Genomic DNA, 21,897 nt, shown 5'->3' with positions numbered 1-21,897 from the left:
TTAATTGGGGGTAAAATGTGAAAGTTGGTGACTCATTGGGTGTGGAATGAAAAGATATAGAAGGTGGCCTTAAAAGCTCCTAGAATCCCAGGTAGGAGCTAGATAAGTAGAAGTTCTATTTTTGTGATGCTTGGAGGATTTCAGTCTAACATGCACAAAGAACTTTATTTGCAATACAATTGCTTAAGTGCAATGCTCCAAGAATACAAAAAGAAGCAGAAAGGAAGGAGCCTAAATATCTGGTTGAAATAGAAAAAAGGAATCACAGAAAGGGTGTTATTGAAGTTGGCTCTTGAAAGATTAGGAGTGTCACCTGGCCCACGTGGCTCAGTGGTTGAGCATTGACCTATGAACCAAAAGGTAACGGTTCAATTCCCAGTCAGGGCACATGCCTGGGTTGCAGGATCAATGCCCAGTAGGTGGCGTGCAGGAGGCAACCAATTAATGATTCTCTCTTATCATTGATGTTTCTATCTCTCTCTCCCTATCCTTTTCTCTCTGAAATCAATAATAATAAAAAAAAAAACACAAAACATTTTTTTAAAGAAATATTGGGAGTGTTTAACAGATTGAAATGGAAGAAAGATCTTCTAGGAAGAGGAACAGCATTTTAAAAACTATAAATAATAATGCCAATCCTACAAAACATTTGGGAAGATTAAATAAAATAATTTACATGGAAATACCTAAAACCATGTCTTGGAATCTGTTGATGGTGTTTACACCATTATCAGCAACCCACCCAACAGTCAGTGCTATAGATGAACATCTCATTCTTCACCAGCCAAAAGGAAAATACCAGCACACTCAGATTGCCCTCTCTGCCTTTTCCTAACACACCTGAGATATGTATATGAAATGATTAACACTGTGGACCTGCAGGGCTAGTTACTGAAAGTGGAAAAAAAGAAATTAATTTCTAAAGATCAATGTTGTTATGCTTTGCATTTTTAATTATATTCTTTTTAAGTTTTAAGATAAAGTTTATTTTTACAATTTTCACTCTCTCCATTTGTCTCTGCACCTCCCTCATCAGCTAGCACAGGACTTAGCACAAGGAGGTGCTCAACAAAAGTTAACTCAACAATATGAATCAGTAGAGCATTTATGGGGTGTTTCCAATTTTCCAAGGACTATATTAGGTCTGGGGACATGGAGAGAGTTTTAAAAAAGGTCCTCAAGAAAGTTACAGACATAAATATAAGGGAATAAAAACATATGCATACATACTTACATACAGTATGATTTATGTGTCCAAATAAATATATCTAGTCTCTCTCCCACCCACCCACCCCCCAAAATTCAGAAGTTAACAGAATACAACCAAACCAAAATATTTTTCAATCCATAAGCATTTGCAGGCTTGAAATCTCCAAAGCAGAAACTTGCAGGTACAAAAACAGACTCAAGTACAGTCAGTGGAATTCCTTGAAGTTACCCATAAATATTCACCAAGCCTTTCCCCAGTCCTACACCTAGTCATAAATCCCCCTACTTCTTTTCAAGAACTTTTACATTTGATCAACGATGCAGGGTGATGTTTAAACCAGGCCATTTGGAATATTCGATTTTCATACATAGTTTTAAGATTTTAATTTCCACTCTGCAAGCTGGCTCGGATTTTCCCTGTCCTAAAATAAATCAGGATTTTCGAGACATGAAAGCAGGCTCCAAGCACAGAAGGGCTTTCTGAATGTTCAGGCTGGTTGCATAGCTCAGTCAAGTTGTACTTACAAACAACTTACCTCTCACCTCATCTCGGTCCTGGGGGGATCGCCTGGAAAACTGGCAGCTAATGTGCTGAGAGAAAAATACCCAGCACTCAAGATCAATCTGTCAAAAAGAGGCAAGAGCCATTCATCAGAGGAGAGAGGGACAAACTCAAAGATGTTTTGAAACATTTGCCCAACCAATCTGAAACTAATTGGCCCCTCTACTTAATCTCTTGCTCCCCTCCATGTCAAGCCAGTTGCCACAGAGCTTTAAAGAGATGGCTAGTTCTTAGCAGTAGAATGGATGATGCACACAGGATATTGCTAATATATCACAGAATCTGAGCACATTAGAGCTGAAACGGTCTTTGGAGTTCATTTAGCATGGTTTGTTGAGGAAGTACCTAGGGAAGAACTTGGGCTCTTCCTGAAACAGGGTTCTAGTCTCCACTCTTGATATTTTCCAGTTATGTGATCTTAGGGAAGTCATTTCAACCTGTCTGAAAATTATATTTCTCATCTATCAAATGGGGAAAATGGCATATTCAGGGGGATTCCATAAGACTAGGATATGTATTATAAGTAAATGTACCTTGAAAATGCCACTGGACATATGAATAAGAAGTTGTTATTGCAAAGAACCTAATAAATGCTACCTAAATCCAAACAATAATAGAGTATAATATAAACCTTTACCTATCTGACCTGATAGAAGTAATAGCTTCTACCTGTTTTGTAAACGATGTGGTTATGCCCATGGCACAGAGATGCCCAGTGCTAGTGAACAGGGCTTGAGCATGCCAGGAGCTTAGCTCCCACCAGAACATTGATATGCTGATCAAAAGGCAGTTATATTTCTTCTCATGTTCCTATTCTAGTTGTAATTCTGAAAGTAAATATAAAACCTAATTAAATATCATGTAAACTAATAAAATGTGACAATTTATAGAGATTTGTTGTTTAAATCAGTGGTCGGCAAACCCATTAGTCAACAGAGCAGCAAACCGTGGCTCGAGAGCCTCATGTGGCTTGCTAGCCGCAGTTTGCTGACCACTGGTTTAAATGAATATACAATTGATTGCTGTGTAACAACTATCCTATATAATAAAAGCCTAATATGCAAATTGTCCCCTCAAACAGGAGTTCAACCGGGCGTTCTACCGCTCTTTATCACATGTGCTGACCACCAGGGGGTAGTGCAGAACATGGCAGGCGTCGTAGTTGTCATAGCGCTGACAGCCGGCAGCAATGGAGGTGCTGCCGGCCCTGATGGGCCCCGATGAGAGCGGGGACCATGGTGGGATGGTGAAGCAGGTGAGCGGGCGATGCCAGGCCAAGGCGGGTGCAAACAGGGCTCTTAGAGATGCCAGAGTACCATGTGCTACAAAAGTGCAGAATGGGGGAGCTGAACATGGCAAGGAGTAAGGAGCAGCAGGCAAGGAAGTCTTCATAAAATCACAGCACAAGGAAGCTGGTTCTGGAAAGATAGGTATCTTCTAGATCCAGCTAGGAAAGAGGGAAAATGGAAGAAGGCTTGGACATGTGGAAGTTTAAACCTTCTTTGGGGAACATCAAGACATGCTGGATAGCTGGGAAATTGCAAAGTTGGAAGAGGGCAGAGGAAGATGAAAATGTAAGAGCAGACAGAGCTAGACTGAAGGCCTTATGTGCTATGCTAAGCGATGAAGGGATGGAGAAAGCTGATATTTCTTGGGAGCACTGTCTTGCAAGAAGTGTGTGTTTCTCTCCTGTGGGAATGAGGAGAATTAGAAGTGTAACATGCTCAGATCTGTGTCTGAAAAATGTTCCTTTGGCAACAAGGTGAACATCGGATTATAATGGGGCTTGAGTATTTGAGGGGGTGCATTTAGGAGCCTGGGTGAAAAAGGATAAGGACCTAAACCCAGAGGAAAGAAGCATAGATTAAAGGGAAATTTTAGAATTCTAAGATTAACAACTTACTTAGACATGTATTTGCAAAAGGAACATGTCCTCCAGCTTTATATTAATCATTTAAAATATAATGTAGCTTCCACAAATTCACTTCATTTGGACTATACTGAATAACTCGTTGTACTCTATTGAAAGGAAAGTTGCTATTTCTGTCTTTATATTTATTTCCATGATCCACCTCTTTCCATAAGGATTTCAGGTGCCTGGAAAATCACTAAATGCGGTGCAGCATCTTTCTAAGAGAACTGAGCCTGCAGCATAAATCAGCCTCTCCTGTCAACTGGGATGAGTTTGAAGATAACAAGAAACATCCTCCACGTCACCTTGGGACTCCCAGTGACTGTCCCTTCCTTTGTCTGGAGAAACAAATGGTGAGAAAGTGTCCATTTTGCTCTACTGCTAAATGGAGCATTTCTGTGGTATAAAGAGGAAATGTTGACACCGGAAATGAATTTCAAACGGAGCTTGCACATCCTTTTCCTGGAGACACTCAAAATTATATAAGAAGACATATAAATAAATCAGAACTTGAAACAAGGCAACACCTTAATCTTAATACAGATGAACTCTAAGGAAGGTGAAGCTCTCAATATATACACCATTTTTAGTACATATATAAAACAACTCACATTTGGGCACAGAGCATTTTTGCCTTCTTAATCTCACTTAATTCTTTTATAACAACTTGCGAACATTGCTGGGGAAGAATTATCTTCATTTTACAGATGAAAAACTGAAGGTCAGATCTTTAAAGTGACGTCCTGAAAGTCATACGACTTTAGTTGCTAGTGACTAAATGATGTCGAAACATCAATTTTACTATTTCCCCTTTTAAAGAAATGGGGTATTATAAAAATACTAGGAGCTAATTATTAGAGTGGTTGCTATGTGTCAGACACTGTGCTTTGTACATTATATGCATTGCCTTACTTAATTCTCAAACCATCCTATGATAGAGGCAATATCACTGTTCCCATTATACAGATGAGGAAACTGAGGTTAGAGGTGGTAATTATATCAAAGTCCCATTATTGGTGGACTTGAGATTCAAACCCATGTGTTCTTTATCAAATCTATCTCTTAAACAAACAAACATCTATTTAGGTCTTGCCCCTGTTAGCTATTAACTGTCTGGCCCTGGCCAAATTTTGCATTTGGAGAGCCTCTGTTAAATAAAAGTGTGTGTGTGTGTGTGTGTGTGTATTTGGTTCAGCATCTTATTCTTTGTAGGTTGCCAATAAACATTAGTTCTACCTCTTTTAATCACAATACATTGTCACTAGATATTTTTATGACAGAAATGTCCATGTTAGTGAATCTGTCATTATAAAATGGCAGCACTTGTATTGACAATGGAAAAAATCAAACCCAGGGGCTGGATCTTAAGCTCATCTTAGAGTCCTATTTCACTGCTGTTCTCAAAGTTTTCTCCCTGAGTTCTTAGGGGAGAATGAAAATTTCCTTTTGAGAAGGAAACAAAAACTACACTTGTTCAAAAAATTAATTATCTTGCCAACAAAAAGCCCATTTGTCATGGAATTCCCAAATGACCTCAGCACATTAAATCTGAGTTACTTAGTAATACTATAGTTTAAATAAGTAAAATCTTGTTAATCAAAGACGGATCCCAGAAAATTATCCTCCAAACATTGCAGGCTTTAGAACTTTTAAACTGAGGCACTTGAATTTGAAATGATGCCATGTTCGAAAGTCAGAGCTCTAGTTTTGTGGTTTCTAACCCTTCCAGGTAAAAGTGCCCCTTTTTAAATATAAAAATTTATGGATCTACTCCCTGTCATAGTAAGAAAAGTTGTGTTATTAGATTACATTAATTTTTAAAACTGCAATTATAAAAACAGCTGTGTATTCATGAAATTAATTTGTATTTTACTAATTACTAAATGAACTGATCTGGTGATATAAGTTAATTTGTATTTTATTAATCCTTGGAGTATTTAACACAATTATGAAAAAAACTAATACTTTGAGATAGTAGGCATTTTTCAGCACACAGATTCTTATGTCTAAATGAATTATGGGGTCCCTTTAAAAAAAATCTATAGCATCTCACTGTGATCCACAGGGTGAAAGCCAATATTCTAAAATATTAGGACTCAAAGGGACATTTGAGGTCATAGGAACCATCCACTACCTAATAAGTGCACCCCAGCTTGAACCATTTGAATGTGAGGCATGTGTTGTCTGTTTGAACACACTCAAAAACCTAGGAGTGGGGAAGCTGGGGGTGGCCAAAGAGATGGGGGTGTGCTAAGTACTTTACAAGTTGGTCTACTCTATTGTGGAATGAGGGAACTCTTTAGAAGGGCCTTAAATCTGCTTAAATCTCTCATGTCCCCTATATTAGTCAGGGTCTTGTTAGGAATATCAAAACCACACTCATGATTTCAAATAGGGGATGTGGACATTGGGGATAAGGGTAATATAGGCACCTGCTTCCAAAAGCAGTTGAAGGCAAAGGAAGCGAAAAGGGTAAAAATATCCTCAGAGAGATTAGTAACTGCAGGAAGCTGCCACCACCCACAGAGCTGGAGGCACCAAAGGAAAGAGGTGGTATTCACACAGCCTAGGAGCACACTCACTGCCCACTGCAGCTGCCCAGTGAGGCGCAGCTATTGCTCTGCGGCCCTGAAGCCCATGACCTCTGCCTGCCACCAGCCATCGCCCACCAGCTCCACTGGGGCTACATCTACTGAAGGCGGCTGTAGTACATGGCCACCCAGAAGCAGAAACAGGAGCAATGACCTTCAATTCAACCTTTTAACTACCCACATCCACTCTCACCCTTTTAGCCATTTTTAGCTTACATCAATAACAGAATTGTGATTGTACATAATATGATGAACCTTTTTCTAATGCGAAGATCCTTCATCTTATTTAAAAAAAAAAAACACTAGGAGATATAAAGTCCCATCAACTACCATATCCATTAGTCAATTCCATCTGGAAATTCTATAACCTAATAACTAAAATGAAAGGCAATACCACCAATACTTCTCATATCAAATATTAAAAGTAAGGGATAAGAGAAAAAAAAGAATTGGTTTTTCTCTCTCTCTCTCCCTAAAATCAATCAAATAAGTAAGAAAATATTTATAATAGTTTTAGAGTGCTTGTCTGGTAATTTCATTATCTCTGTATCTTTTAGGTTGATTTCTACTGATCAGCTTTTCTTCCAGTTATGGGTAACATATTTTTTTCTATGCATGCCTAGTCAATTTTTATTTGATGCTGGACATGATAAATTTTACATTATTGAATATCTGAATTTTATTGTTTTCCTTTAAAGAGTATGAAAGTTTGTTTTGTCAGGCACTTAATTTGCTTATAAATCAGATTGATGCTTTCAGGGCTGTGTGAAAGCTTTATAAGGGTAAGTCTAGAGTAAGACTACCCTTTATTCTGCTACTATAGCATGAACCTTTTGGGGTCTCTACAGAATATTTTAGATGTTCCATAAGATCTCTGCCCTCTGGCTCTTCAGAACTCCCAGCCCTTTGTGGGGTCCAGAAATTGTTCATCTTACAACTCCTTGGAACATATTCTTTGCTGAATATGTTCTTTACTTGACTGCAGAGAGTCCCACTCTACACATGCACAGGAGAGTATTCAACCAGATTCAAGGGGACCTTTATGCATATTTCTGGACCTCTTTCTGGGCTTACCTCCCTCCATCAGGGCTCTCTATTCTGCAATTTAAATCACTTAGCTCTCCCCAAATGTCTATCTGTTTCTTCAACTCATTGAAATTCAGAAACTTTGTTGAGCTCCTTCTCCCTGTCCCACATTCCAGAGAATGCCTCCAGGCTGAAAGCTGAATTGATTGTGGAGCTCACCTCATCTGTTTACCTTCTCTCCTAGAACACAATTCCGTTTTGTCCAATGTCTGAAAATAGATGAATTATTCATATTGTTCCATTTTCTAATTGCTTATGGTCAATGAGCAAGTCTATTACTAGTTACCAATTATAGGATCTTTGAGGATTTTACTAAAAGTACTAGTATATAGGAGATTCCACATGTTCATTTCTTTGTTAACTTAACAAAAAACTATAAATATCAAACAAGTTCTTCACTGTTCCCCAAGAAAAACCAAAATGATAACCTGGAAAAAGTCTAACATTCAGAGTCAAGAAATGTGAGGTTCAAATTAGGTTCCCTATTTGTTCACTTTGTGACAAGTTACTTAACCTCTCTGAGTTTTGTTTTCTTACTGTTCAACTGGAGTAATAAATGCCTACTTTGCAGGATTATTGGTAGGGCTTAAATATATTGTGTATAAAACAACTAGCCAATTCCTGGCACATAGCCTGAGACTGATTGCAATTATTCTTTTTATCAAATGTGCCAAGGAAAAAAATTGCAAGGACAATAAATCAGCAGATGGGTTGGGGGAAAAAATACCTCTGTTGGAGACTAGTAATAATCCTATGCCTGGAAGTAAAGGCATAAACTGGGAGACATCCAAGAGAAAGAAAGAACAATGAAAACTGAGCGCTTGGAGAAATAAACGTTCCCTCTCTGGGTAAGTAAGGGAGAGCCTTACAGTATGCAACCTGAGAATTTCAGGGTAAGTAATGCAGGCACACTCGGGCACGGAAAGGCAGACCAGCAGCTACTGAAACAGCAGTTGGATTTCTTAAAGAGAGACGTCTGAGCTCCAGGCAAGTTGGGATCTCTGTATCAAGATAGTTACTGTAGCATCAATGAGGACTGATGGAAAGCTGCCCCTCGGTGTCAGTCTCTATAAATTAGATGGAGAGCTACAGCTAAATCTGAAGATTTCATACACACCCAGAAAGAAGATTTTCCAACTCTATGAGGCCAACATAAAAATAATAGTGTTTCTAGTTAATTAGATTTAGTAGCAAATCCCTTTGATTTGAGTATGTGTTCTATTTTTCAGAAATACTTAGGAGAGCAGTAAGAAAGATTGAGGGCAAAGGAAGAGGGGCAAATGTTAAGTCATAAAATATCCAAGCTACTAATTAACTGGGGACCAAGATGAAAGAATAAATGATGTAGGTGTTAAGCTTTGCATCAGGTCACTTCCCAACTCACACCAAGATTTACTTTTTTGTGCTTTCCGCTCCAACACCATTTTTCAAAGTAACTTGAACAGAAATGTGTTGAAGCAAGTTAACATTATGTTTATTTCCTTATGGTCAGATTTATCTCACCTAAGAGAATGTAAGAGACTTGAATTCTGTCCATGATGATTTATTTTTCTTTATAGCATATGAGTATTAAATGCTAACATATGACCCATAGTAGGGACTCAATAAGTATTTTAAGCATAAAAATCTGAATGAATTAAAAAATGTAAAGTAAATCAAATGTTCTGATACAATTAGCAAGACAAAATTTATGAGAGGGTGACTTTTTCAAATGGAGATAACCAACCAGAACTCTGATGCTTATTCAAGTCAGGGCATCTATATATATAAAAGGCTAAGCGACTGGCCAACCGGCCAACCAGCCAACTGGCCAACCAGCCAGTAGGCATGATGCACTCTGACCACCAAGGGGCAGATGCTCAAAGCAGGAGCTGCCGAGCAACAGCAACTTTGCAGAGTACCCTCTTGCACTGACCCCTCAGGGGATGTTGAACTGCCAGTTTCGGCCCAATCCCCGCAGGCCAGGCTGAGGGACCCCACCTGCTGGAGGGACCCCATTCACTCCACAGACTCCCTTGGAGCCTCGGCACCACTCCAGGTGCAGCCGCCAGGGAGGGACCACGGGAGATTGGCTCCAGGGCATGTCTGGCCCGTCTTGCCCAGTCCCACCCCCCTGGCCATCTTCTAATTAATTTCCTTTCAATGTGCACCAATCTGTGGACTGGACCTCTAGTATTTTGTATAAAGCTTTTAGACAAATCATGTCTCTCCCCCACCCCTGACCCAAGTTAGCCATAGAAATACAGTCATGGTCACTTTGAGGAGCACATTCAGAGCACTAACAGCCAGAAATAAGCCAGGACAATTTGTGGGATGAGAACTTGATGAAATTTGGAAATTTTTATATAATATTCCCACTTCGGTTTATTTCAACATTATTAAATTAAAATTCTTTAAAACACAGACAATATCAATAAATAAATTCAGGCATAAGCAAGCCTTGTTAAATTACATTATGTAAGGAAAGCTGTTTATATGATTTCATCCTCTGTCTTTATTAAATTAATCAAAGAGGGTTTATTTATCAGTGACATTCCTGGGGATTGTTCCTGATAGGGGATTCTTTGGGAGTGATCAAACTACATGATTATTTTTTAAATATATTTTATTGAATTCAGAGAGGAAGGGAGAGGGAGAGAGAGATAGAAACATCAATGATGAGAGAGAATCATTGATCGACTGCCTCCGGCATGCCCCACACTGGGGATCAAGCCTTCAACCTGGGCATGTACCCTGAGTAGGAATTGAACTGTGACCTCATGCTTTATAGGTCAATGCTCAACCACTGAGCCACACCAGCCAGGCCCAAACAACATTATTGAACAGGACTAGATATTGCTTTCTATGTGGTGAATTAAAGAACAAATATATATGACAAACTACAAACATAATAATTAAATTGATTTTAAAGAATACTGACTTAGAGACAAAAAGAGTTCCACCATCCAGCCTATTCTGAATATCTGTATATGCATTGTTCAAGTTCTACGTCACCAAGGTGTCACTTTTGGCACTAAGGCCTATTATTACTATTACTAGTGGCCCGGTGCACGAATTTCTTGCACAGGAGGGGGGTGTCCCTCAGGCTGGCCTGCACCTCTCCAATCTGCACCCTCTCCCTGTGGGATCGGGCCTAAACTGGCAGTCGGACATCCCTCTCACAATCCGGGACTGCTGGCTCCCAACCGCTCGCCTGCCTGATTGCCCCTAACTGCTTCTGCCTGCCAGCCTGATCACCCCCTAACCACTCCCCTGCCAGCCTGATTGATGCCTAACTGCTCCCCTGCCAGTCTTTTCACCCCCAACTGCTCCCCCTGCCATCCTGCTCGCCCTCAACTGGCCCCCCCTGTTGGCCTGATCACCCCCAACTGCCCTCCCCTCCTGGCCTGATCACCCCTAACCACCTCTGCCTCGGTTCTGCCACCATGGCTTTGTCCAGAAGGTCATCCAGAAGGTCTCCCCAAAGGTCTCCCAGTGTAATTAGCATTTTACCCTTTTAATGGTATAGATTTCCATGGCTCAATGTCTAAAGACCAAATTTGTACCAATTGTACTTGAGGAGATTAGATCCATACAGAGACATCCTCTAAAATGTCTTGCAGTGATTACTTATCATCCTGGGACATTATCCTTCTCTCTTTCCTTTATCCTGCAATATCATCACTTTCTGGTTCTTGCTCCCTATCTTTTCTGTAGTCAATATTTATTTTTACCTGAAGCCAGTGGCCTCTCTGTAATGCTTGTGCTCTAATAGTGTGAGAAATGCTTTAAAATCCTTTTCATGTGAATAGGAACCTCTTGGACAGATCTTAATCTTTAAAATGTGCATTTTGCCATTTAGACAAAAAAAAATGAGGTGTCGTTTTTATGACAGATATATATTTAGTAAAATGTGCAATTCTAAGTGCATAATAGGATGTTATGGAAAACATGTACACCTGTACAATTGACATTTCTATCAAAATATAAAATATTCCCATTTTCCAGGGAATTTTCTTGTTCCTTTTTACCAGGTAAAATCTCCCATGTCAGGGATAGTCATTCTAAAATTTGTTTTCTATAGTAAATTAGATTTTGCCTGTTTTAGAACCTCGTATAAATGGAATCATACAAAATGTACTAATTTTTACTCACTTTTTTTTTCACTTAGTATAGTATTTCAGACATGTATTCATGAAATCCATGTATTGCTGAGTAGTTCCAAAACGTATGAATAAACCACAATTTGTTTCTCCATTTACCTGGTGTGAGACAACAGGCTTGTTTCTAGTTTGGTGCTGCTATGAATATTCTTGTGCAAGTAGTTTTGCAGACATTGGCTTTCATTGCTCTTGAAAATGTACCCAAGAATGGACTTACAGGGTCACAGGGTAGGTGTATTTTAACTTTATAAGACACTTTCACATAGTGGCACACTGGCTGCTGTGGTTGCTGCCAGATTCCCCCTTGCAGGACTAAAGCACACATTCCCTCGTCTGCTAGAAATGTTGGCAGCTGATATCTCTGAGCTTAATCTCTCTCTGGGACTTGCCCTCAGCCAAAGAGCCACCTCACGCAAGAAAACACTCAGGGCTGGGCCAGGGTGAGGCAGGAAGGTACCCAGGGTGCAACATTTAAGAGAGGCTTGCGCTGAGGCTCATGAGAATGCAATCCTTTATTTGTCCTGCCAACATGTATTCACACACGACTCCAGAATCCCTGAAGTTTTTACCATCAGTAAGAGCTTTTTAAGTATGTAGACCACAATACAATTTGCATAGCATGTTCATCTGTGTATTCCCTTTTTATCCTTGTATGAAGCTTAGCAAGACCTGAAGGGTTTTACAAATAATGAGATGGGATCAAGACATTAAGCGACATTGCCAATAACAAAGGCAGAATTAAGTCCAAGTCCTAACACATCATAAGTACCAACCTTATCCATAATTGCCTTCCCAATATACTATAAAGTCCTTCCTAGTTCTATGTTGTTGTTGGTGGTGGTTTTAAGGGCAAATAAGTGGAAAATGCGTAGGCACTGATGGTATATATAAACTTTCCTTCAGCCAAATACAAGAAAATAACAAAGCACATTGGGTCTACATTGGCATACCATCTCTGGAAGCTGGGAATTCTCTAAAATGTGAAAATTACTTATTATATATAATTCGGTTTCTTCATTTTGGCATTCAACTATTAATCAGTAGATCTAAGGTTGACTCCTGTACTTTAAATAATGGACTACATCATTTGAGGAAATCATGTCATTTGAGTTTCAGCAGAATTTTATTTTCCCTATTTACAAAATTGGCTCCCAGAATTTGTGATTTCAGAGATTATATATATATATATATATATATATATATATATATATATATGTGTGTGTGTGTGTGTGTGTGTGTGTGTGTGTGTGTGTGAAACCACCTTACTGTGATCACTATCAGGCTATCATTTCATAAAAGAACAGAACAAAGCTTAATCCTTTAAAATGAATATATTCAGCTGATGAGATGGATGTAAACACCATTGTGACCAAGCCTGAGCTGAGAACTGGCCTTTAGGAGTCACCATCCTCGGTGATATCAAAGGTCTTTTTAATTTCTGAAGCTTGGCCTCTCTGAAGGCAACACAAAAGTGTTTTTTGGGGAAAAAAAAAAAGCATGGTCCCATGATGATAGGTAGCAGCTTATAATGTTGCTGATTTCCTAGGGAGTTTAATTAAGTGGCTTACCACTGGGAGCTGGACACCACAGGAAAGGCCCTACTCAAAGAATCTGGTGATCAAAGACAATGGTTGATTGATGCTTATTTTGTTGGGAGCTATCCACATGCAGCAGAGGGCCTGAGGTTGTAAGAGCCCCACAAACAACACACTGCCCCATGGCCCTGCCAGCCCAGCAAGGCCAACATGATGCCTTACACTTGATGGTTGAAGGAAGTAGGGGGAATTTTATTCACAATAATCAACTTTAAAGGCAGCAAACCTTAAAATCCCTCCCTAACAGGGAAAGCATGACAACTAGCAGTTTTGACAGCAAAAGTATTCAACTTCACCCTTCACATGTGCTCTTTTTCCAACATATTTTTTTAAAGTGTAGGGTGTAAACTTTCTACAGAAACCATGCTTCATAAGCAATATCCTATATAATAAAAGTCTAATATGCTAAGTGTCTGGTCGTCTGGTCGTCCGTTCAACCAATCAAAGTGTAATATGCTAATGATATGCATAACCACTTGCTATGACATGCACTGACCACCAGGGGGCAGACACTCTGACAGGTAGCTGCTGAGGTCCAGCCAATCGGGACTGAGCAAGATAGGCTGGACATGCCCTGGAGCCCTTCTGTGGCCCCTCTCAGGCTGGCCAACCTCCCGCGTCTCTCCCCAGCACTGATGGTGCAACAGTGGGGTCCCTTGGCCTGGCCTGCGCCCTCTTGCAATCTGGGCTGAGGGACCCCCTCCCGAGTGCACTAATTTCGTGCACTGGGCCTCTAGTTTTATATAAGTCTTCATTTAATTCTCATTTTAATCTATCAAAATGTATACTCTTTTTGCATATAGATGCTAAGGCACAGACCACAGAAATGATCTTTATAAAACCACATAGTCAGAGACCAGTGCAAATCAGATTGTTTGCCTGGATTACAATCACACTAGATTAAAATTTCTAGGGGTAGACACCAGATATGCATCCACACCACTAATCCCAGTGCCTAGTATGTAAAAACCACTCAATGACCATTTCTGGAGTCAGCGAATGAATGGATGAGTAATTATTCTAAGGAACTCGTAAGATTTATCCTGCTTTTAAGCCATTTTTGGCTAAACATCGTGAATTTCCTGAGAACTTCCAGAAATGCAAACATGGAGATGCCTATGGGCATGATCAGTTTCCTATTTTTATTTATTTGGTATATATGCATTGAACAGCTACCACATGAAAGGCAATATGTTAAATGCTATAAAATTTTTACAAGAATATGTATGGACCTTACTCACCTATGTTTGGAAAACAGTGTTAGTAAGTAGAAAAATCACAATTTTCCTACACCCTTTCCACCGCTTCATCCAACCTCATATATTGCCTGCTTCCCACATCAATAAAGTTGGAAAAGGCAAGCATTAGCCTATAGGGAAAAAGTTAATGTTAAGATATCCTGTTACTCATCCCAGATTTTCATGACAGTCACATAAACAGGGAAATAACAGAGAGGTATACCAAATTTTCCATCATGACCATGCTCCTGGTAAACTAAATATATCTTATAAATCAAATGCTTTGTTCTACTGACTTCCAGTAAAATTGAAGAATTTAATTTTCATTTATGGTCATCTTCAGTTAATAATAGTTTTTAACACAAAAACTTAAATTAATAGTTCTCAATCCTGAACACATTCACCAAGGGAGTCTTAAAAACATATAATGCAATTTCCTGACTTCACCCAAGATCCACTAAAACTGAATATCTTAGTTTCATTTTCAAATTGCTTTTCCAAGAAAGAAAGAAAATTAGGAGAAGTACACAGTTTTGCTATATAGAAAGCAGAGAAATGAGGCAGCTTGAAGGGGATGCAGGATAAAAGGTATAAGGAGTATTATTTTTGAAGATTAAATATCTAATACCATGTTATATCCTGATGGGAAAGATCCAGTAGAGAGAGAAGGACAGATAGGTAAAAGGGGATGGATTCACTGCATAATAAAAAGAATTGGACTTTAATAAACTCATGACTATCCATTTATATTAAAGGAAGAAAAGCGGAGTATGGTTGATTAGTAGATGCTGTGGTGAGAATAAGTAGAAAAGTATGTAGTATTTTCTCAATGATACTGGAGGCAAGGTCTTAAAGAGTGGAGGAAGAGGGAGAGATGTGTTGGAGGTTTGGGAAGAGAAGCAAAGATTTGAAATTGTTACCTAGAAAAGTAGCATAGTGATTGAAGCAGGAGATTATGGGGTATGCAAATACCACATCAACAAAACAAAGATCTACCCTTATGGCATTTACATTCCTATGACAAGACTATAAGCAAACAAATAAACATACAATCAGAAAATTAAATCAGGGTAAGGGCATAATGGGGGCAGGATACCCTCAGTAGGGTAGTCCAGGAAGACCTCTTGATTAGATGACACTTGGAAAAGATCTGGATAAACTGTGAGGAAGTGACTATTAAAAAAAAGAGGACCTCAAATGCCAAGTCCATAGGGAACATGCTTGATGTATTCGAGGAACAAGTAGATGAGTGTGGCTGGAATGGAATGAATAAGGGAAGAGTGAGGGCATGTAAAGGCAGAGAAGAAGCCCAGGGACAGACTGAGATGGGCCTTGTAGAGCATGGTAAGAATTTTGAGTTTATTCTACATAATTAGAAAAGTCACTGGAGGGGTTTAATCAAGGAATTAGATCATCTGACTTGTCTTTTAACAGAATCCTTCTGCTGGCCTACTGAGAATAGACTTAAATAGCAAGTATGAAAGTAGGAAGGTCAATATGAGATTGTTTCAATAGATCAGGGGAGAGATGATGGTGGCTTGGGAGTGATAGTAGTGCAATTATAGACAGTGGGCAGGTTTAGAATATATTTTGAAGATAGAACATAATAGGATTTGTTGATAGATGAATACAAAGTGTGAAAGAGAGAGTTAAAAAGAAGGATCAACATGACTTCAAGTATTTTGGTTGAGCAATGGAGCAAAATGGCAATGACATTCATGGGCAGGGAGATCTTCAGAAAAGGGAATCAAGAGTTCAGTTTTAGCATTTTTCACATCATGTTGCCATTGTTAATATATGTGACTATTATTACATTAGGTGATCAGCCATCAAGGTAAGAATTACAAATTCCCAAAAGCCGTAGCACCTAGCCCAATTTTTAACATATGGTGTGTGATATTGTGATATAATGAAAAGTATATATGCTTGATCTTTGTTTTTATTTCTGGCACAAGAGCTTCTGTGACCCCTGGAATTTCCTGAGTTATGGGAGTAAAAGGAGTGTCTTTTGTTATGCATAATAAGCCCCTTTCAGCCAAGCCTCGGTTTATGCTAATGAGATAACTGGTTGCTGGGAGACCCTAGATGGCTTCAGGATATGGGCTGATTGCCAGAAAGACCAAGGCATGACTGGAGGCTTAGAGCTTTCCCCTCTATTCCCCAGTCTTGGGGGTGGCTGGAGACTGAGTTAATCACCAATGCCAATGGTGCTTCTATCATTGAACCTCCATAAAAATCCCTAAAAGGCAGGGTTCAGAGAGCTTCCAAGTTGGTGAAGACATTGAGGTACTAGGAGGGTGGCATGTCTAGAAAGAGCAAGGAAGCTCCACACACCACCATCCCTTACCCCCCTACCTTGTTCTGTGCATCTTTTTCATTTGGACATTCCTGAGTTGTATCATTTGTAATAACCAATAAGAGTATGTAAAGTAATTCCTTGAGTTCTGTGACCCATTCTAGCAAATTATCAAACCTGAAAGGGAGGGATCTGTGAGAATCCCCCAACTTTGAAGCCATGTTGGACAGAGTGTGAGTAAACTGGGGACACAATAACTGGCATCTGAAGTGGATGCTGACACTAACTGTCAGAATTGAATTGAATTGTAGGATACCCTGTTGGTGTTGCAAGAGTTGGAGAATTAGTCAATGTGAAAAACCCCACGCACATTTAGTGTCAGGAGTGTTGTGAGTAAAGACATACCAAAGGTAGATAGTCCTTAAAATTCATTAAACAAATCTTGATAATATAGTTTATTGATAAATTAATTAATTGCCAAGAATTTATTATTGATATGCTAGAGGCCCAGTGCATGATATTTGTGCACCTGGGGGGGGGGGGAACGGGAGTCCCTCAGCCTGGCCTGTGCCGTCTCGCAGTCTGGGACCCCTTGGGGGATGTCTGCCTGTTGGCTTAGGCTTGCTGAGCCCAGCTTCTGGATGAAAGGTGCTCCCTCTGTGGGAGTGCACTGACCACCAGGGGGCAGCTCCTGTGTTGAGTGTCTGCCCCCTGGTGGTCAGTGTGCATCATAGTGACTGATTGTTTGGTTGTTCAGTCGTTTGGTCGATTTGCATATTAGGCTTTTATTATATAGGATAAAACAAACAAAAAGTAAAGCAAACCTCATTTTTAATGGTGAATCGTTAGAAACAATACTTTTAAACACAAGAACTAGGCAAAGCAAAAACCTCTAATCCCATTCTCTTTAATATTGTGCTGAAGGTATTAGGCAATGTGAAAAGACCAAAAATAAAAAAAAGTATAAGTATAGTCAGAATGGAATAAACCAGTCCATATTCACAAATCATATACTTTTCTACATTGGAAATCAAAAAGAATCTTCAGATAAACTCCCAGAAACTTTCAGTGTTCTGAATACTAAATCTAGCTATAAAAAATATTTCTAAATTTCAGCTAAAAATAATTGGAGAATATATACATTTTAATAGCAATAAAAAATATTAAAACTTAGAAGTAAACTGAAAAATGTATGTAATATCTTTTAGAGAAATTCATTAAACTTTATTGAAAGACATAAGAATACCCAAATGAATTTTAAAATTCCATGTCCATGGGTTGAAAAAATTTATATAAAAATGCCAATATTCATTCTAAATAATCTATACATTCAGTCATAAGCCTCATTATCAAAATTCAAACAAGAATTTTCAAAAAAACCTAAGCTTATCATAATATTCATACAGAAGAATAAATGGCCAAAAATAACTAAAACAAAATGGAAGAAGAAAAATAATAAAGTGAGATTCAGTTTGCTGTATGAATTCTGATAGGGAAAGACTTCTTAAGACAAAAAAATAAAACTTACTAATGAAAAGATTAAAAAATTTCATTGCATTTACATTGAAACCTTTTGTATGACAGAAGATATAATAAAAAATCAATCTATGGACTCAGAAAATACAATCACAATGCATATAACTAACCAGTGATTATTATTCAGGACTTACAAGATAATATAAATTTATAGAATAAAGACAATCCAACAGTATAATAGGCAAAGGATATGAACTGTTAGTTCATAGGGAGCAGGGAAGCTGAATGACAAGTTTATAGTAAGACACTCAAATATTATCTGCTAAAATTCAGATTTGCAAAATTAATTAATTAAAAATGCAAATTAAAACAATTAGATATTAATTTAGAGCATTAAGATTCATAAAATATAGTAAATCTGTTAGCACCTAATGTTGACAAGGATGTGAGGAACCTTATTTGTAAGGTCATTAATTAGTACCACCACTTTGGATGATACAGGGTAAAATTAATGACTCAGCCCAGCCAATGTGGCTCAGTGGTTGAGTGTCAACCTATGAACCAGGAATTCCCAGTCAGGGCACATGCCTAGGTTGAGGGCTTAATCCCAAGTAGGGGGCATGCAGGAAGCAGCCAATCTATCAATGATTCTCTCTCACATTGATATTTCTATCTCTGTCTCCCTCTCCCTTCCTTTCTGAAATCAATAAAAATATATTAAAAGACTAGAGGCCTGGTACATGAAATTAGTGCATGGGAGGGGGTCCCTAACCCAGCCTGCACCCTCTCTAATCCGGGACCCCTCGGGAGATGTCCGACTGCCAGTTTAGACCTGATCCCGGGTCAGGCCTAAACCGGCAGTCAGACATCCCTCTCACAATCCGGGACCACTGGCTCCTAACTGCTCACCTGCCTGCCTGCCTGATCGCCCCTAACTGCCCCCCCCTGCCAGCCTGGTCGCCCCTAATTTTCCCCCCTGCCAGCCTGGTCACCCCTCACTGCCCCCTGCCGGCCTGGTTGCTCCATGCAGCCAGCTGTTCAGTGGTTTGTTCGTCCCTCACTAACCCCCCCCGCCAGCCTGGTTGCCCCTAACTGCCCCCCCTGCCAGCCTGGTCACCCCTCACTGCCTCCCTCCCAGTGGCCTGGTCACCCCCAACTGCCCCCCTGTCAGCCTGGTCGCCCCTTAATGCCCCCCTTGCAGGCCTGGTCACCCCAACTGCCCCCCTCTGCCACCCTGGTCACCCCTAACTGCCCCCCCTGCCAGCCTGGTCACCCTTCACTGTCCCCCCTGCTGCCCTGGTCTCCCCACGCAGCCTGCTTGTTCAGTCATTTGGTCATCCCTCACTGCCCACCCCTGCCAGCCTAGTCGCCCCATGCAGCCTGCTGTTCAGTTGTTTGGATGTCCCTCACTATCCCCCCTGCCGACCTTGTCACCCCACGCAGCCTGCTGTTCAGTTGTCTGTCCAATTGTTTCAGTTGTGACGGCCCCTGGCTTTTTACATATTATGATTATTTCAAATGTTTAAAAAAATAAATTAAAATTAAACACTCATACACTCTATAACCCAGGAATTACACTTATAGATTTCTATCTAAAACAGCAACAAAACTGTCTTACATGTGTCCAAAAAGACTTGTTAGAAAAATGTTTATTGCACATCTTTTTGGAATTGTCAAAAAGTGAAAGCTCAACTTCTTCTCAGTGATGATAGTAGAAAGATGGATAAACTAAGGAACATTCATATAACGTAACACCATAATAATAATAATACCTATTTGATATGGACTGAATTTTATCTCCCCTCCCCAAATTCATATGTTGAAGCCCTGACCCACAATATCACAGCATGTGACTGTATTTGGACAAAAGGCCTTTAAAGAGGTGGTTTAGTTAAAATGAGGCCATTAGGTTAGGCCCTAATATGACTGGCATGCCTATAAGAGGAGGAAATTTGGACACACAGAGAAACAACAGGGATACATGCGCACAGAGAAAAGACCATGTGAGCACACAGTGAGAAGACAGCCTTTGCCTCAGGAGAAACCAAACCTGAAGCCACCTTGATCTTGGACTTTCAGTCTCCAAAATTGTGAGAAAATAAATTTCTGCTGTTTAAGCCACCCAGTCTGTGGTATTTTGTAAGGCAGCTCTAGCAAACTAATGTACCATTCTATTCACTGTAGCTGCACTACCTCCTTAATCTTCACAACTCAATGATGTTAGTGTTATTATTCCCATATTACATATGAGAAAATCCATACTCAAAGAGATTATGTAAATTTCCCAAGTTCATGTGCTTAGTTAAGAGTAGACTCAGAGTTTAACCCAGAAATTCTGATGACAGAGTTCAGTTCCTAACATGATATTAAATCACTTAAAATGAATAAGCTAGGTGAAAATATATCATCAGAAATAAATGCAGAAAATGTAATGTTGAATGTAAAAAGGATACTTCCAGTGTGATATCATTTACAGTAATTTTAAAAACACACAAGGCAGAAGTTATACCTTTGAAAAAGGGGAAAGATTTGGGATTAACTATATTTTTTTAAAAAGAGCTGAAGCAAATATGGCAAAATATTAATATCTGTTTAATCTTTGTCGTAGATAATAGCTGTCTGCTAGATGATTTTCTGCACATGAAGTGTTTGATCATTTTTAAAATATTTCCTTTTTAATAAACCATTATGTGTTGCTTTAAACATCTTTCTTTGTGATTAAGTTGGACAGTAAATCCTTTGTCATAAAAGGGCAGTTCATTCTTCTGTCTTGAGTATAAACAATGAAAAAAAGTTGTCTTGTGTGTGTGTGTGTGTGTGTGTGTGTGTGTGTGTGTGTGTGTTTGTTTGTTTGTTTTGCTATTGGAGTATTAAACAGGCAGTTTTCCTCAACATATGTTAGTTGTCTTACAAAATAGTCTGGATCCCTTTACAAGTCAGGTTGCTGAGTTGATCATACAGCAAAAGACTAAAGGCAGTGATTAGAAACAGATGTGACATTTAAAAAGCTTCCACTATAAAAAGCAGAAAAGAGACAAAGGGGAAGCCAGGGCATAGCTGTAGTTACAGTGAACTTCCACAGGCATCTCTCTGCCCTTAAGGAAGAAAGCTCTTCACCACCCTCCAGCCCATATATGTAGAGAAGGTTGTTTTCTCCTTATAGACAAGAAAGAACACTGATTCAGGAGCTGGTTGCTCTGAGACATATTTAAGACCAGCGTCAGTGGTTGGAAATTCTTATTGCCCAGCTAGAGGGGAAAAAGCATTAATGTAGGATTTATACAGTGGAAAGCTCAACAGAGGTTGAAATACAGTGAGTGGCAAAAGAAATAAAGAGTCATAAGAAACCAGGGGTAGTTATGGAATTAACTAAGTAGACTAATTTCTGGAATCCTGGTTAAAAACAAACAAAACCCCACAAAAACCCTATAGGTCAATTGGCCTTTTCCAAGGGAAGCCTAAATATTACTCAGTATTTCTGGAGAGACATTTCTCCAGGGTCTCTCCCATTTTTGCATATCTGAGCAGAAGCACTGACATCTTTTCTTCTGGACTAATTCTTCAAGGATATTTACATAGTAAAAACCTGAGAGAATAAAGAGAATGTCTCCCTCCAGAGAAGGGAGTAGGTTCCTTCACTGTCCATTCAAAAAGGTTTCCTAAGCTCAGGATTCCTCAGCTATGAAGCAAACCACTCTGTGTACAGCATCCACTAGGCCACTCCGTCCCAATCAATTTGGAAGTCCAGGGAGCCAATGAGAAGAAAATGCTCATGCTGCTTGTTGTCCTA

This window comes from Cnephaeus nilssonii, assembly GCF_951640355.1.
Source record: "Cnephaeus nilssonii genome assembly, chromosome: 7".
Taxonomy (NCBI): Eukaryota; Metazoa; Chordata; class Mammalia; order Chiroptera; family Vespertilionidae; genus Cnephaeus; species Cnephaeus nilssonii.
The sequence above is the reverse complement of the archived record's forward strand: the minus strand, read 5'-3'. Positions refer to the sequence as shown.